The following is a 17852-nucleotide window of genomic DNA, read 5'->3' on the forward strand; positions in this document are numbered from 1 at the left end:
AGAATAGACATATTTTTAGGCTGTTGGGATAGCTCAGTGGAGCAAGCATATGACTTCAACGGTGGAGGTCCAGGCTCCATCCCAACCACCACATCTATGGTCTCTCGACAACTTAGGAGGAAGTCCAGAGCCTGATGCTGGGAATGCAGGAACTTAATCTCCCTAGACACTGAAATGAGTCAAATGAAAACTTAAAAAATTCTAGTATTTTTCATAATAGTGGAATACTGTGAGTGTGCCTTCTCTAGAAAGTTAGCACAAGTCTTAATGGTGTCAGAGAACTGGTTTGTGGGCCCTAGTGATAGTGCAGTGGAAGGGCACTTGCTTTGTATGAAGTGGAAATCTGGGTTCCATCCCCATCACCCATGTGGTTCCTGGCGCCCCACTACGAATCATCGCAGAGCACTTCTTCGTGTGCCCCTTCCCAAATTGATACAAAGAAGAAAACAAAAACAATAAAAAACTCACTGATCCTGAAAATGATGTGCTTGTTCTGAGATCTTTCACATGACCCTTGTGGTCCATCTCGGCATGTCGTGTGCAGGCCTGCTCGGGTCACTAGCACTGCGTCCATTCTTCCACAAAGTCCCGAACAGTGATTTAAAGGCCCAGAGAGAAGATCGTTAGTGACTTCCTGGGAGGAACAAAGGACTCCTAATACCCAAATCTGAGAGATTTGGGGACATCAGTTCTTCAGACACCCTGGGCAACTGAGTAAAGGTTTGAACAAAGCATATACAAAGTGGTTCTTTGAAAAAAATCTCTGTAGCGACTTATATGCTGCCCGGTCTTATGTGCTCCTTATGCCCAGGGGCACAAGCACGTGGAGTGCCCCAGCACATGTGTCGCCCTCTTGAGATGTGTACTTTCATACTTCCATGTCTAATACTGGGATGTGTGTAGGGGTTCTCCCCAAGGGCGGAGAGGCCTGTGTTCTTTCTTGAACGCGTTACTCCCTCTCTCTGATTTTCTTCTCTTCCTCACTCACTTCCCCTCAACACCTTCAAAAGCCCCTCCAAATATAATCTGTTTTACTTGCCAAAAAATCTCTGCAGCTGTCCACAGGTACTGTTGTGCTTCAGTCCACATCAAATATCACATGAGCCTCAAAGTTTTTGAGGTCATGAACCAAGGAGACAAGGAGACGTCAACAAATAAATTTTGGAGGAGTGTATTCACAGCATCTGGAGGGCAGTCCTGCTAGGCAAGAGCATCAGCCTCCCACCACAAGCACAGGCGAGGAAAAAACACATCCTACACACGTGTCATTTTCATAAGCACCCACAAAATTAGTTAACTCATATGTCCCATATCCTGACACCTGTTAGGGTCCGAGATCATGACAGCCTCACCTGTCAAGGAGAACTCTGAGAGACCAAGTCCATGCAAAAGCAAGAGGTTTATTTGAGCATGCTTGGGCTCACAGCATGACCGCAAACCATCAGTGACAGAGAGCCCCGAGCCTCTTCAAAGGGGGCTTTTTATAGGCCATCTTCCCGCGCATTTCAGAAATGCCCACGCACAAATCACCCAATACATTTGAATTATCACATTAGATACTGCACGCAGGCAGCCAGTCATTTTGCAACAAGCCATCAGCACCAGCCACTCTCTTCTGTACCTGTCACCAGGCCATCCCACCGGGCAGTCAATTACGCCTTTTCGGGTTTTATGGCCCTATTAGGTGAATTCCAGGGCAAGAAAATACCTCATTAGGCCTTCTCTGAACTTGTGGCCTTATTAGGCGGATTCCATGGCAAGGAGATGCCTCATTAGGCCTTTTCCAGCCTTGTGGCCTTACCTGGCGAATTCCAGGGGCAAGGAGGAGATGGGGGTACCTGGTGTTGTCAACCTGCCGCAGATGCAGGGGGGATATGGGCTGGGACTTGCTTTGCTAGGGCCCACTTGTCATGGGGCTATCTTTCAACACCCAGTAAATTTACGTCGACATAAAGTGAAGCAAGCCTTGACATAGAAAATAATAAAACTGATTATACAAAGCAATCAAGTATTGATCATAAACCACACCATTCTTGTGCACCCTAAGCCATTGTTCCTATTTCACTCCATGATTGGCAGGTGCCCTTGTGAGGGATTGCAAGAAATTAAGTCTATAAATACAGATATCAACTCTTCAAACTAAAAAGTAAACTTCTAAAATAACTAAGTTTTGTGTTTTACTATTAAACACTGTACTACTTTAGCACTGTCGTCCCATTGTCCCACTGTTCATTGATTTGCTCCAGCAGGCACCAGTAACGTCTCCATTGTGAGACTTGTTGTTGCTGTGTTTGGCATATCGAATGCGCCCCAGGGAGCTTGCCAGGCTCTGCCATGTGGGTGGGATACTCTTGGTAGCTTGCTAGTCTCTCTGAGAGGGATGGAGGAATCACACCCGGGTGGGCTGCGTGCAAGGCAAATGCCCTACCCACTGTGCTATTGCTCCAGCCCTCCATTTTACTATACATTTTATTCATATTTTCCTCTAATAAACTAAAACTCATAGCTGAACAATAGGTCAACACAACTGAAAAAGTGACTTTCTCCTGCACACCCACTCTATAATTCTTCTTGAGCACTGGTTCAAATTTTGAAAGAATTTAATTTTTGCTGCATAATTCATCCACTACTAAACTAATCAATGACCACTCAGCTACAGAGCGAAGAAGGGACTTTCAATTCATGTGGCTGATCTATTTTAGATCCCAGTTGAATTCAGTGCATTGTCGACTTGAGCACTGTTTGAAGAGTTGATGAGCACAGAGCTAAGAGTAGCTTGAGAACACCACTGGATATGAAGATATACAAACACATAGACAGGAATATTGACTACACATAGAATGCTTTCCATTCCTCAATTCCTGAGCATCATTCTGGGTTACCCCAAGGCCCATTCTGGGCTTTTGATTGACTTAGTTTCATGCTCAACTGTTGTAACAGAATACATGAACAGTTGGAGCTACTCCAGCAATTGGAAGTTTTGTGCAATTAAAAAATATCAGTCTGGGGTGGGGGGTGGGGGGTGGGAGGCATACTGGGATCCACGGTGGTGGGAACCGGTCACTGGTGGAGAGATGGGTATTCAAAATAAATAAATAAATAAATTTAAAAAATAAAAATACTTAACATAAAAAATAAAAAATATAAAATAAAAAAAATTAGTCGAACTGGGAGTAGCTGCCCCAGGATCCATGGTTAGAACCCCAGAGGGTTCCCCGAGCCCTGTTCCCCTGAGCAGTCAGGCAAAAGTCTAGAACATTACAGAATATGTCCCCCCAAAAATAAATAAACACAAAACATGATATCTGAATATTAACGCGCAGTAATTTCTGAGCGTTATTTTTTGGTGGTCTTGGTTGGGGGTCAGGGTTGGAGTACTGTACTGGTGGGTGTTTACATGGAAATCCTTGTGAATTTTATTCCCTTAGTGAAAATGTAAACATTTTGCCTCCATAGGCTATGTGTTCAGCCCCTCCCTCTCAATCTATCTGGTACGTGGTGAGCCCCCAATGTCCTGCTAGCAACCAAGCAGATGTCCTGCTAGAAATCCAAGACCAGAAACGGAAACAAAAATTGAACTTTCTCTACCAAAAAAAAAAAAAAAAAGAAAGTCTGGATAGCAAAGAGGATATGTGGAGAGAGATTGACACTGGTGGTTGGATGCATGCTGCAAAATTGTATGTCTAAGACTCAACTAAGAATAACTTTGTAGGGGCTGGAGCGATAGCACAGTGGGTAGGGCATTTGCCTTGCACTCTCCAACTGAGGTTCAATTCCTAGTATCCCATATGGTCCCCTGAACACGGCCAGGAGTGATTCCTGAGTGCAGAGCTAGGAGTAACCTGAGAGCATCGCCAGGCATGACCCAAAAAGAAAAAAAACAACCTTGTAATTCATGGTGTTTTAATAAAATTTTTAAAAAAGAAGAGATTGTGCGAACATTTAATAGGTTAACAATACATATAAAAAGCTATAATAATTTCTAAGAGATTAAAGAAGCAAAAATCAATGATAAACAATATTTGAGTCAACATTAGTGTATTGATGGGGGATGGAATTGACTGAAAATTAAAAAATCCTAAATTTTATATTTATTTGGGACAAATACCAAACTACTGATCCGAATTATAATTCGTAAGGTATTTAAGCTCTAGGAAACTTTTAGGTAATGACTAAAAGTTTAAAAATGTCTTATAGTCTCTAAATCAATGGAGAAAAAATGTATATGAGGGAGGAAAATCTCTGTCTAAAAGAATAGGAGTGGGGAAGATGCCAGAATTTATTTTAAAATTAGAGAGGACCTGAGAGATAGTACAGTGGGTAAGGTGCTTGCCTTGCACACAGCCAACCAGAGTTCAATCCCAGGCATCCCGTGTGGTCCCCCAAGTATCACCAGGAGTACTTCCTAAGTGAAAAGCCAGGAGTAACCCCTGAACATTGCTAGGTGTGGCCCCAAAACCAAACAAAGAAATTAGAGTAAGAAAAAACAAATAGCAAAATTGGGTGGCAAAATAAATTCAAATATATGAGGAATCATGATAGATATGTCTTGAATTTAATGTGAAATTGTCAGAGCAGATAAAAACATACAAATTTAAGCTGCATGTGTTTTTTAAGTACAAAAACACATAAAACAATAAGGGGGAAATGTTAGCAATAAATCTAAAGATATATAGTAATATCCACAAGAACGGTCACTGTCACTGTCACTGTCCTCCCGTTGTTCATCGATTTGCTCAAGAGGGCCCAGTAACACTGTGAGACTTGTCACTGTGTTTGGCATATTGAATACGTCACGGGTAGCTTACCAGGCTTTACCATGTGGGAGAGATACTCTCGGTAGTTTGCCGGGCTCTCTGAGAGGGGCGGAGGAATCCAACTCGGGTCCATGTTGGCTGTGTGCAAGGCAAACGCCCTACACACTGTGGTATCGCTCCAGCCCACAAGAACGTCAATGAAAGTTTATTAATACAACACAAAACAGAATTTAAGATAATAAATAGCTCTGTAGCACTGTCCTCCGCTGTTCAACAAATAGTTCGAGCAGTCACCAGTAACAGCTCCATTGTGAGACTTGTTGTTACTGTTTTTTGCATATTGAATACCTCACTGGTGGCTTGCCAGGCTTTGCCCTGTGAAGATAATAAATACAAAATGAAATTAGTATGATTGCTATATATTATTTAAAATTCAGACTTACCAGAAAGATTTAACAATTCCAACTTAAATGCACCTAATAAAGTAGTTTCAAAATATTTCAAGTATTTAAAATTCTTTTATTAAATCACCGTGAGAAAAACAAAGTTGTCCATGATTGAGTTTCAGTATTACAATGCTCAAACACCTGTCCTTTGACCCGTGTACACTTCTCAACACCAATGTCCTCAATTTTCCTCTTTCCAACCCCACCCCAAGTCTGCCTCTGCCACAGACAGACACTTTTTTTATGTGAAGAACTTAACACCATCGTCTTTGTGGGCAATTCTATCATCACTAATAGGTAAATCAAGAAATTAGTTAAAAGTGTTACAGCTCTTTTAGAATTTGTCTAGCAGTTTTTCTGGTTGCTACTGGAAAGCCCACACTCACCCCCCAAACGAAACGAGTTGTGATACAAAATATTTTAAAAAGCAATAAACTTGTTCGTTTATTTATTTTATTTTTAGAAGCGCCAGGAATCAAATCTGAGTCCTTACACATGCTTTATCACTGAGACATATCCTTGATTCGTAAAATAAGTTCAGTTGTACATACAATACACTGTCCGCCAACAGTGTAGAATGCACATTCTCTCAAGCTCACAGAGAATACTTACAATGACTGGCCAGAACTAATATTAGTACCAACAAATTAAAATAAAAGCTGGTATCATATAGCCTGATTAAACATAGAACATAATTGTTATAGAGATAACACAAATTCCTGAAAGTAAAAAATAAATTTCTATTTACTCATGAGTAAAAGAAACTAAAATGGAAATTTGAGAGTACTTAGTTTCTATTTATTCACTTTTACCAGGAATTGTGGTTTGGGCCACACCCAGCTATGCTCAGATCTTATTCCTGGCTTTATGCTCAGAAATCACTTCTAGTGTGCTAGGATTTGGGAAGAAGGTTATTGGGCCTATCTGATGCCGGGGGAAAACTAGAAACACATGCAAGGCCTAACTTCCTAAAACACCTCTCTGACTCTGAAAGTTAGTTTTTAAAATACTGAATTTCAACATTGGTAAGATAAAGTTTATAAGCTGCTTGAGGGAAATCTATAATTTTGAGTACATACATTTGTTTTTCTAATGTCTGAAAATTCAGCAAGTAATTTATGTAATTAAAGAAAGTAATCAGGAAAAGAAGTAAAATAAACTAAAGTAAAATTTTTCAAAAGGTGATAATAAATGCAAAAGCATAAATTAATGATATAGAAAACAAATAAATAATTGGGATAAACCAAATAAAAAAATTGTTTAACATGAGTAATACATTTCCGACTACTAAAAAATCACTTAATCACTTAACTTCCCGTTAGTCGTCGATTTGCTCGAGCGGGCGCCAGTAACGTCTCCATTTGTCCCTGTTGCGTGCTAGTGTAGCCCAATGGCATCTGTTCGCTCTGGGAACATGAAGGGCCTCAAACCGATCGTTCATGATCTTCAGGAAGAAGTCTGACCATCTGGTAGGTGGGCGGCCACGCGGTCTCTTGACATCCCGTGGAATCCAATCAGTAACAGCTCTAGTCCAATGGTCGTCTTTAAATCTCATTACGTGACCAGCCCATCTGATTTTCGACACCTTGGCAAATGAGACAGCGTCCCTGATCCTTGATCGTCGACGGATGTCAGAACTCCGGATTCGTTCTCTCATTTGAGTGGAACGTGATATTCCAAGCATAGCTCTTTCTATTCTTTCTATTATTCTTTGGGAGACCTGAATGGCGTTCTCATCTTGTTTGCGTAGGGCCCAGGTCTCTGAGGCATATGTTAATGCAGGAAGAACAGTGGAATCAAAGAGATGTGCCCGGAGCCGGAGGTTCTTCGTCCTCTTAGCTATTTCTTCCAACTACTAAAAAAAAATTTGAAAAAAGAAAGCTCCACCGGTTCCCCCAAAGGTACAAATAAAACAAGAATATAAATGAGACATATTGAAATGGTCAATGGTCAACAGAGATTAAAATCTACTAAGGGATATAATGCACAAATGTAAATATTTTTGAAAATTTACGTAAAACATGAAAATTTTTAGAGAATGCATTTATTGTAATTTTTTAAAAGAGAAAGAGGATATCCAAATGATCCTATATAAAGTTGAATTAGTGCCCATACATTTTTCATACAAAAAATAATAATAGGCTCTAGAGGATTTTCAGGTGAGTTTTACCAAATGTTCAAAAACAGATGATTCCAATCTTACATGAATTATTCATTGAATATAAAAAAAGAGCCACTCCCAATTCATTTTATGAAGTGATGACTATGTATATGTAAAATGTTAATGCTTCTCATTTTTTAAAAAAATTGTATGTTTATATGTTTCATTTTTAATTTCTTCCTCTATCTGGAACTGATTATATGTGTATATATACATATATATATATATACGTATACATAGATTGATATAGATGTTGATATTGTCTTAGTACCATTTATTTAAGTGGGGGAGATGCAAAGAGATGAGAGAGATGCAAAGAGCCTCAACAATAAAGAAAAGGAGCCCTCATGTGACCGAAAAGACTAGAAAAGGTAGGCGTCAATAAAAAGATGATTCTTTGGGGATGAAAGGGAGTTTATCAAATGAAGAAAATAGGCGAAATAAAACACAGAAGTCTTATTAGTAAAATCATGTTTATAAAGGTACTATCAGTAACATTCAACTGGAAGTATGTTTCTCAAAGGGAAAATATTTCTGGAGGAAAAAATAAATTACAGAGCACACTTATACATTCATTAGGAATCAATCTTTCTTTCCCTTTCCCTTTTTCTGACTTCTCCTTCAGTCTCTCTCTCTCTCTCTCTATCTCTCTCTCTCTCTCCCCACCCCCAGCCTCTTTTCCTCTCCCTTTCCTTTCCTTTGCCTTCTGTCTCCTGGTTATTACGAGTGACATATTCCATTCAATGACAGCAAAAAGAATTCTACTCTTTCTGGTCAATGGAGAGGCTTTTCCATAAAACATAGCAAACACTTCAGCAGTGTGGGTAACTTGCTTTGGTTTGAAGCATGCTAAATTATTCTGTATCTTGGACAATGACATAATGCCATTAATGTGTGTGCCTGTGTCTATGAGATACTATTGTAACACTGTAACACTGTCCTGCCATTGTTCATCAATTTGCTCCAGTGGGCCCAGTAACGTCTCCATTTTGAGACTTGTTATGAGACACTATATAAATTCTTAATTTTACGAACTGAGAAGAGCAGTAATGATATTTTTCAATGAAAGCTATGTTTAGGCAACTCAGTGATTAAAAAATAAAATAAACAAATTGTTAGCTTGATATCCTTTATCTTTATTTTACAGTATTAAGTTGATATATAACTCTTTTGTACAATGCATTTATGAAATTTAAACCCATGCTCTCATTTACAGAGAAGCTCAAATGATCTGTCGGAAGATATAATGGTTTCTTGGTAACAGGTTTGATAGTGAAAGAATTTTCAGAGTGCTAAATTAATGATTAATATATTAACTATTCCATGCTTTTCTATTCAGATTTTTCCTTTAATGCATCAAATGGTCAATATAAACTGAACATTTAACATAAAAAAAAAAGAAAGGACGAGTCAGGAGTATTTGGAGCCTGGCCCTTTAAGACTCTGACCGGAAGTGTCGGTGACGTCACGGAGCCCCGCCTTTCCCTGGGGTCTTTGGGGCGGCGGAATCTCCCGCCAGGCACCGGAGTCGTCGGAGCGTGAGCAGTCGGGGAGGGGCGGGAAGGGGCGACCAGGCGGACTAGGGGGTCCCGCCCAGTTCCTCCTCAGCTGCCTGAGAGAGCCGCTCCTCAGAGCCTCCTCCTCCGCAGGCTCGCTCTGGGCACCCTGAGCCTCCGCGGTCTCCGCCTTGTGAGCGGGGGTCGCTCTGTGCCGAGCGGGCGGTGGCCCCTCCCCTGGACGCCCAGCCCCCGCCCAGAGGTTTGTCCCGTTTATTCTGCATTTTATGGAACAGGGGGCTGGGCTGGAGGCGTCTCCCTGGGCAGCTGTGAAGGGGCGGTCCGGGAGGCGCTGAAGAAAAGTGGTTGAGGAAGACGCCTGGGGGCTAGTCTTGCAGGGGTCCCTGGCCTCCCACGCAGCCTCCTCCCCCAGGTAAGCCGTGGGAGGCGTTTGTTTCGTTCTTGTTTTCGAAACAATTTTCGTTCAGGGCTGACTCCTGGCTCTGCCCTCAGGGATCTCTCCTGGCGGTGCTGGGGGACCCACGGGGATGCTGGCTCGATCCTGGTCAGCAGCATACAAGGCAAGTGTCCCCTCCATGTACGTGCCTCCTGCCCGGTGGGGTGGGGTTGGGGGGCGATTCCTCACTTGCTTGGGTCCAATAGTATGCGGTAGAGCTTTTGACTTTCACATCCCCCCAACTCCAGTCGGTTCTGGGGGTCCCATAGGAAGCTTTGAGAGAATGCAGAGCCTGGTGACAGAGGAGGTGGTGCCTAAGGGCTGTTTGGGGCCACAGGGGTCCTGCAATGGAGTGTGCAGTGTTAGCAGGAAGTCACCTCTGCTCTTTCAGTGCATGCCCTGAGCGCTCTCACGAAGGATAAATGATCACCATGGCTCCCTTGCCTTTATCGGTTTGTTTTAATTAACTTTTAGTAGGTTTTTGGGGGGCAGACCTGACTATACTCGGGTTGCTCCAAGTGGTGCTCAAGGAACCATATGGGATGGCAGTAGAGAAATATCGTTTTTCTCCAGTAAGACGAGCACCTCTGCAGCTGTACTATGTCTGCAGCCTCTTTGCACAGAAAAATTTTGATTTGTTATTTTTGAATTGTAGATTTTGGTTCAAAGCATTCAGAGCTCAGGACTTAGTCGAGGATCTGAGCTCAGTATCGTGATTGGCAGTGCTCAGGGGGGCCCTAACTGCTGTGGAGAATTGAATCTGGCTTAGCTGCTGGAAAGAAACACACCCTATCGACTGTACTATCTCTGCTAATCCTATGTAATTGTTTTCCACAGAAAAAGATTTTTTGGTTCACCTGTCAAGTTTTCAGCCTCGCTCTACCCACTGACCCTCTCTCCCAGACCAGGTGTGTGCCCTGCTGTTGGAATGAACTTCATTCGGAAAGGGGGTTTCCAGGGACCAGGTACACTAAGTCGTACATGCCTCACTCTGGAGGCTGGTGCAGTCCAAGAGCAGGAGGAAGTCTGTCTTTTATTTTCTGGCTTCTTTTTGCTACAAACTTGGAGATGGTCAGGGACTCTGCCCCTCTGTCTATGTGTCTCTGAGAGTCCATGTCCCCCACCTTAAAGCACGTGCTCAACCCTTTGAGCTACTCTCCCGGGGTCTATTCACTACTAGGGGAGCAGGTGAGATGGGATTTGGGGCCACACCTGCCAGTGCTTGAGGACTGCATCCTGCTGGAGTTTGTTCATGTTAGTTTTCTTTTGCGGATAGTTTTTGGTGTGGAGAATGGGGGCTCTAAATCCCTGGAGATACCCCGAGTGTTTAATCTGGCTCTAGATTTAGGTATTATTCCTGGAGTGCTGTGGCGGCGACCGGAATGTAGAGAAGTGATTGGTGTCAGCAAGACAAGCATCGTAGCAGTTTACAGTCTGTCCGTACAGCAATTTCTGCTTTCATATCAAGTTGCAGAGCTCTGTCTAGACCCCTGTCTATCAAGGTAAGCACACTGAGAAAAGGTTCTGTGCATGTGTGTGTGTGTATGTGTGTTCAAAGTTTGGTTTTCTTTATAGAGGAGAGGGTCGGCCCCAGTTATAGAGCCACATTCTGCGCTATGGTTGCGGGGGGCAGTCCTCCTGCCGGCCTGCAGGTGGCGCTGATGCGTGTGAGCTGGCCTTGGAGTCAGCTCCTGGCTGGGCCTGTGAGCACCTTCTATGGGACCCATGGGGGAGACCCCAGGCCAAGGCAGCGCTGAGTTTTCTCTCTCATAGCCAAGCCCAGACCTTCTGTTGGGAACGTCAGCACTCATTTTCTTCTCCTGGGGAAACAGAAGCATCTGGCATTGTTCCCAAGGTGGTTCCATGAGCCAGTGCCCAAGGGTGTGGCTGGTCAGAGATGGGGAGTTGTGCTGCTCTCCAATGTTCTCAGCTCTGACTTCTCCAGGTTTCTGGTCCTCGGAAGAAACAGAGGCGGCAGAAGATGGTGACATGCCATCTGTCACACCAACCCCAGGTAGGAGGGGAGTAACAATATGAGGTGCTGCAGTGACAGGAGTGCTCAGGCTTCCTGGGACAAATATGTCTGAGTTATTTCAGGAAGGATCCTGTGATGTGCCTCCTGGTGGGAGTGCCAGTCGCTGCTGTTGGAGGTGATGTTTGTGTCAGTTTTGTTGTATTTGGCTTTTGGATCACACCCAGCTCAAAGAGTACTTGTACCTCAGTGCTCAAGGATCACTCCTGACAGATCTCAGGGACCACGTGGGTTGCTGGGAGTCCTGGGTTTGTATCTGGGTATTTTGTTTTCTGTGATTCTGGGGATTATACTCTCGGCTCTGCACTCCGGCATTGTAACTGGCAGTGCTTAGGGAACCCTATGGGTTGGCGAGGATCACCAGCCCTACTCGCTGTCTGCAACCTGCTGTCCTGTTACACAATCCTGCTGCTTTATTTCTTTTTAGAGTTACTTTTGTCTCACAGGGGAGATACATAGGACTTCCTCTTGACTCTGTTCTCTGGATTCCTACCTGGTGTGTATCACGGGCCCCCTGGGGTCTGCTGGAGTCATTTGCTCCCTGGCAGCTACAGTGACTCAAGTCCAAGGACATGCTTATTACTCCTTATTTTGTCCTTCACGCTCAGGAGAGAGTCGCTGCTCTGGAACACATTCTGCTTTTACTCGCTGCTCTGTTTGCAGTTCTGGGCATGTGCTGGTCTAGGAGAGCCAGAGAAATGGATCTCTGGGTCGGGCACAGCTGTTGGGCTCAAGACACTTTTGCCGCTTCGAGAGCCACTTGGAATGGCCCTGAACTGTGATGAGAGTCCTGCAGGCGTATATGTGCATATGTAGATGTCTGGACATTGATTGACCCTTTCTCCCTAGAACGTGGGCTATGGGGTGCAGGGGGTGTACGTATAGTGTTTTAGGCTGAAAGTAGGGTCACCCATTTGGGTTCCAATGGCTCCGTTCACAGTTGTTACTCTGCAGTGCTCATAGGAGCAGTGATTGGGATGCTTTATTCCTCCGACTGCTGCATCTGGCCTCAAGTTCAAATTCTTTGTTTTACATAGATTTGGCTTTGGAAATAACCCTTGCAAATACTCAGATTATCCCTGGCTGTGTATTCAGTTATTCATGCTATATTCTGGGACCATGTGTGCTACTGGGGATCAAACCCGGATGTGTGTGCAGAGTCAGTGTCCTTTTGCTGTAATGTCTCTCCCACCAGAGTTGATTTATTTCTTCGGGTCTCACCCCATCCGGCACTGCTCTGTTTTAGTCCACGGGATCACTTTCAATGGTTCTTGGTTTATCAAGTCTCAGAGATTGCCTGTGGACTGTGAGGGATCACAGCTGACGGCTTGAGGGACCCTATGGAATGTCAGAGTCAAACCTTTATTGGTTGTGAGCAAGCCCAGTGCCCCACATGCTATGCTGTCTGTCTGGATCCTTTTTTGTTTACTTTTAAAAACAATTGTGGGCTTTGGCCATTTTTGTTCATTTTTGCATTTACTGCAGTCAGGTATCACTTCAAGTGTGCTGATGATATACCATGTGCTGCTGGGTCTAGTGTGCCAGTAGAGTGGGTAGGGTGATTGTCTTGGAAGCAGTGGACATGGGTTCTATTCCTGGCATCCTGTGTGGTCCCTGAGCACCAGCAGAGGTGATTCCTGAGTAGAGAGTCAGGAGTAAGCCTGTGAGCATCCCAAATGAGGATCCCAAAACAGACAAAAACAAAAGTACAAAATGTGATGCCATCAAACTCCTCTAGGCTGTGTGCATGATCGAGGCTATACTGTCTCTTGTATTTTCTTGGGACCCATATTACACTCTTAAACCAAAAGCTAGATCTTAGCTCTTGTATAACCACAGATCTGTGGCTTTTCAGAAGTACAGATTCTGTTTATGCCTTCCCTCTAATTTACTCTGTGCGGTAGGGCATTTGCCTTAGAAGTGGCCCACATGGCCACTATTTCTCCATCCCTCTCGGAAAGACCGGCAAGCTACCGAGAGTATCTCACCAGCACGGCAGAGCCTGGCAAGCTCCCCGTGACGTATTCAGTATGCCAGACACAGTAACAACAAAGTCTCTAATGGAGACGTTACTGGGCCTGCTCGAGCAAATCGATGAACAACGGGAGGGCCTTTACCTTTTATATAGACACACGAGGTTTTCTTGTCACCTTTTCCTTCTGACCAATCCATGCCCCATCTCTCTAGGGTTCAGGGCATTCTGAGTTAAAGCCTACTGTGATCTCCTAGCTGAAAGGAGGAGCCCTGAGACCCGTGAGCAAAGACATGCATGCAGGGGAGTGTCTAATGACCCTACCTGTCTCAGGCCATGGGCAGGGTGTGGGTGCCCTAAGGCAGCAGAGCTCTTGGTCTCTAGACACTTTTTCCACTTCGAAAGCCAATTGGGATGGCCCTGAACCATGACGAGAGTCCTACAGGCACATATCTGCATGCATAGTCGGTGACTAGACATTGCGTGTCCCCTTCTCTTTCGAACATGGGCTGTGAGGTGCAGGGGGTGTATGTTTAGTGTATTGGGCTGAAAGCAGAGTCACTCATTTGGTTCCCACTGGTTCCATGCAGTTGTTAATCTGCAGTGCTTGTAGGAGCCCTCGGTCAGGAGCAAGACCGCCACCTTTAGAAACCTTGTAGTAGAGCATACTCAGATTTTATCAGATGCAGCTGTCTTAGAGAGATGTTGGGTTCTGTCAACCAGGAGTGTACATGGAGACTGTTCCAAGGGAACAGAATCTGAGCCCCTCAAGGGCTCTGTGTTCTAGCCTTGCAGCCCAGGGAACAGAGTAGAAATAGACCCTGACTCTTGCCGCCCTGTGTGTTGGCTCAGGACTTGGTGACCTTCCCCGATGTGACCGTGAGCTTCACCCCACAGGAGTGGATGTGCCTCTCAATGGAAGGACTACAGGCACATGATTCTGTAGACCTACGAGGACCTGTCAACCGTTGGTGAGAGCAGTGTGGGGCCGACCGTGTCTGGAGAGAACCACGTGGGCTCCCTGTCCCAGGCTATGGCTGTGTATCCAAGAGTAGCGGGGACTGTGATGGGCCAGGATGTCGGACAGTTGTGCAGTAGCTGTTCCTCTAGTTCCTTCCCTGGTTTTGTTTTTGGTGCTCACCTTTGATGTTTGGGGATTACTCTCAGTTTTGTGCATAGGAATCACTCTCTGTGGGATTGCAGGAGTCTCTGGAGCGTTAGGGGTCTACCCAGGATGGCCCCAGGCATGGCAAGCTCCCTTTGTGCTGTACTGTCGTTCAGGTCCCGCTAATTAGTTTGTGTCATTCCTGAGTTCGCTTCTCAGTTTAATTCTTATGGTACATATTACTTTTGTGTATTTGTTTTGGTTTTGATTTTGGTTTTATTTGGGGGCACAACGGCAATGCACTAATTGTGCTGAAGGATCACTCCTGGGATTGCCTGAGGCCTATGGTGTGCTGAGTATTGGACCCATTTGCCAGCTTAAAAGGTTGCCGCCTTACCCCTCCTACTGTTGCATTTGTCCGTCAAGTTCAAATTCTTTCTTTGGCATTGATTTCGCTTTGGGGCTTCACCTGCCGGTTCTCAGATTATTCCTGGTTGTGTATTAAGTTACTCATGCTGTAGTCTGGGACCATGTGTGCTGCTGGGGATCGAACCTGTATGTGTGTGCACCGTCTGTGTCCTAACGCTGTGATGTCTCTCCTACCACTGTTCATTTATTTCTTAGGGTCTCACTTCATCAGACACCGTTCTGTTTGAGTGCACGGGATCAATGGTTCTTGGTTCATCAAGTCTCAGGGTTTTCCTCTGGTCTGTGTAGTGAGGGATCACAGCTGACTGCTGAGAGACCAATGGAATGTTGGAATCAAACCTCTGTTGGGTGTGAGCAAGGCCAGTGCCCCACATGCTGTGCTGTCTGCCTGGATCCTTTTCTGTTTACTTTTATAAACAAATTGCAGACATTGGCCAACTTTGTCCATTTTTGGATTTGTGATGCTTTTGGGTTTACTGCACTCAGGCATCACTTCAAGTGTGCTGATAACATACCAGGTGGTGCTGGGACTAGAGTGCCAGTTCAGTGGGTACGGTGATTGTCTTGCAAACAGTGGACATGGGTTCTATTCTTGGCATTCTATGTGGTCCCTGAGCACCAGCAGAGGTGAATCCTGAGTACAAATTCAGGAGGAAGCCTTGACCATCCCCAGGTGAGGATCCCAAACCAGACAGAAACAAAAGTACAAATTGTGATACGATCAAACTCCTCTTGGCTGTGTGCAAGATCAGAACTATACTATCGCTGGTATTTTCTGAGGCCCCATATTACACTCTTAAACTAAAAGCTAGATCTTAGCTCTTCGATAACCACAAATATGTGGCATTTCAGAAGTGCAGATTCTGTTCATGCCTTCCCACTAATTTACTCTGTTTTTGTAGGGACACGTGGGGCTTACTTGGCACCTTTTCCTTCTGACCAATCCATGCTCCGTCTCTGTAGGGTTCAAGGCATTCTGAGTTGAAGCCTCCAGTCATCTCCTGGCTTGAAGGAGGAGCCCTGAGGCCAGTGATTAAAGGCGTGGAAGCAGGTGAATGTCTGAGGACCCTACCTGTCTACCTGGATAGTGTGTGGGTGTCCTAATACATATGAAACACGCTGGTGACTGTGGGGGCCTCGGGCTCCTGGATCTAGGTGTCTGTGCAACTCTCACATTGCCCTTCACTCCTCTGGACTCTCCATCTTGGAATGATCCTGTGTTTTACTTTCTTGGTTTGACATTTTTCTGCATTTGCCAGTCCATGACATTCACCCTCCTTGGTCCCTGAGCATCACTGAGATTGTTCAAAAAACAAAACCCAAAAAGCTTTTGTAGGATGTCCAAGCTTCTCACAGTGATCCCCCCAAGGGATTTCCTTTTGTTCTGGGATGCTTTGGGGTATGACAACTGTAGAGTTGTCCTCCACCTGCACTGCCTCATTCAAGGATGTTCAATTGGACGTATTGTGTTTGGTTTCAGAACTCACAACAGGGCTTCAAGGTTTGACCTTTCAACAATTTGTTTTAGGGACACAGTTACTGAGTATGAGTGAGCTGGTAAGATTTGCAAATTTGATATCAATATTATTATTTTTTTTTCCTTTTTGCTTTACGCCTGGCAATGCACAGAGTTTTCTCCTGGCTTTGCACTCAGGAGTTACTCCTGTTGGTGCTCAGGGGACCATATGGGATGCTGGGAAATGAACCCGGGTTGGCCGCGTGCAAGGCAAATGCCCTATCCGCTGTGCTATCTCTCCAGCCCCCTGAAATCAATAGTATTGTTCCAATGAAGAAGTTCAGTGGAACAGCATGTTATTTTTAAGGTGCAGGCTAGCCATGGCCAGTAAGAAATCCAGAATCCAATTCTTGGGGGTAGAGGACCTTTATTATGTATTCAAAAAATAAATACGAATACCACGGAACCTCTCGCCACCTGTGTTCACTGGTCACACACTGCTTTTTCCACCCTGAATGGCCACTGGCCATGGGTTCACAAAGGAGAAAACAAGGGCCTGGCTGGTTGGTATCAGTTACAGTTTATCCCAATCTCTCTCCATTCACTTTTGATTTTCCACTCTTCTCTCTCTTTTCTCCTTTTTACTCCTCTCCTGATTCTCCTGGATTCCTCCTGGATTCTTTCTTCCCTACTTTCCATGATACTCTTCTCCATTCTCTCTTATTCTCCCCTTGTATTCTCCTTCTAACATTATCCTTGGTTCTTTCCCCTCGCCCACTCTTCCAGCCTCCTCCTCTTGATTCTTCCTCCTGTATTCTCCCCTGTTCTTCACTCGGATTCCTCCCTGATCCCTCCTCCAACCTGCCCCCTGCCCACTGTTGCAGCCTTAGTTATATCCCAAGTCATAAACCTTGGAAACATCATAACTTTCATACTACATAACTCGATTCCCTAATAAGACTTTACAGTGTCAAAACAGGCCCCCCTTAAAGCTTGTTTTGTTTGTACCAGAGTGTTAGGTGTGCTTCAGATGTACTGTCAGGAAGGAAATGATCCTGGTAGTGTGTGACAAGTTCATGTGATGTCAGTCAGTAAGGGAAAGTCTATGTGAGTGTCCAGATATTTGGATTTTACGCGTATGTTAACTTGTAGTTTCTGGATCTTCTGGTGAAAGCCAGGAAGAATGTGTATAAATAAAAAGGCAAAAGAGATGCTGCTCGCTCAAGGCTGTCAAGGCTCTCCACTGTCCCATTGTTTGCTCTGACTCGGACTTGACTGAGGATCCTACCTGTCTACCTGGGCAGTGTGTGGGTGTCCTAATACATATGCAACAAGCATTTTTTTTTTTCTTTTCGGTCACACCCAGACATGCTTAGGTGTTACTCTCACCTCCTCAGGAATTACTCCTACCTTGGGGACCATAGGAGAAGGTGGGATTGAACCCAGACCAGACCTCGTACAAGGCAAAAACCGTCCTTGCTGGACTATCTCTCCAGCCCCTGTGGCTTGGCTTAGAGGCCCTGGGCTTTGGGGGATTATGG

General features: G+C 44.6%; 1 non-coding gene across 1 annotated transcript; it reads left to right on the forward strand.

Annotated features, from left to right (window-relative positions):
- The first annotated feature begins 5521 nt into the window (after positions 1 to 5521).
- Positions 5522 to 5583, forward strand: LOC130042568 (U7 small nuclear RNA). The gene has a single exon (XR_008795257.1). It is a non-coding gene; the product is annotated as a U7 small nuclear RNA (small nuclear RNA).
- Positions 5584 to 17852: the final 12269 nt, after the last annotated feature.

This window comes from Sorex fumeus, unplaced genomic scaffold (assembly GCF_029834395.1).
Source record: "Sorex fumeus unplaced genomic scaffold, SorFum_2.1 ptg000103l, whole genome shotgun sequence".
Taxonomy (NCBI): Eukaryota; Metazoa; Chordata; class Mammalia; order Eulipotyphla; family Soricidae; genus Sorex; species Sorex fumeus.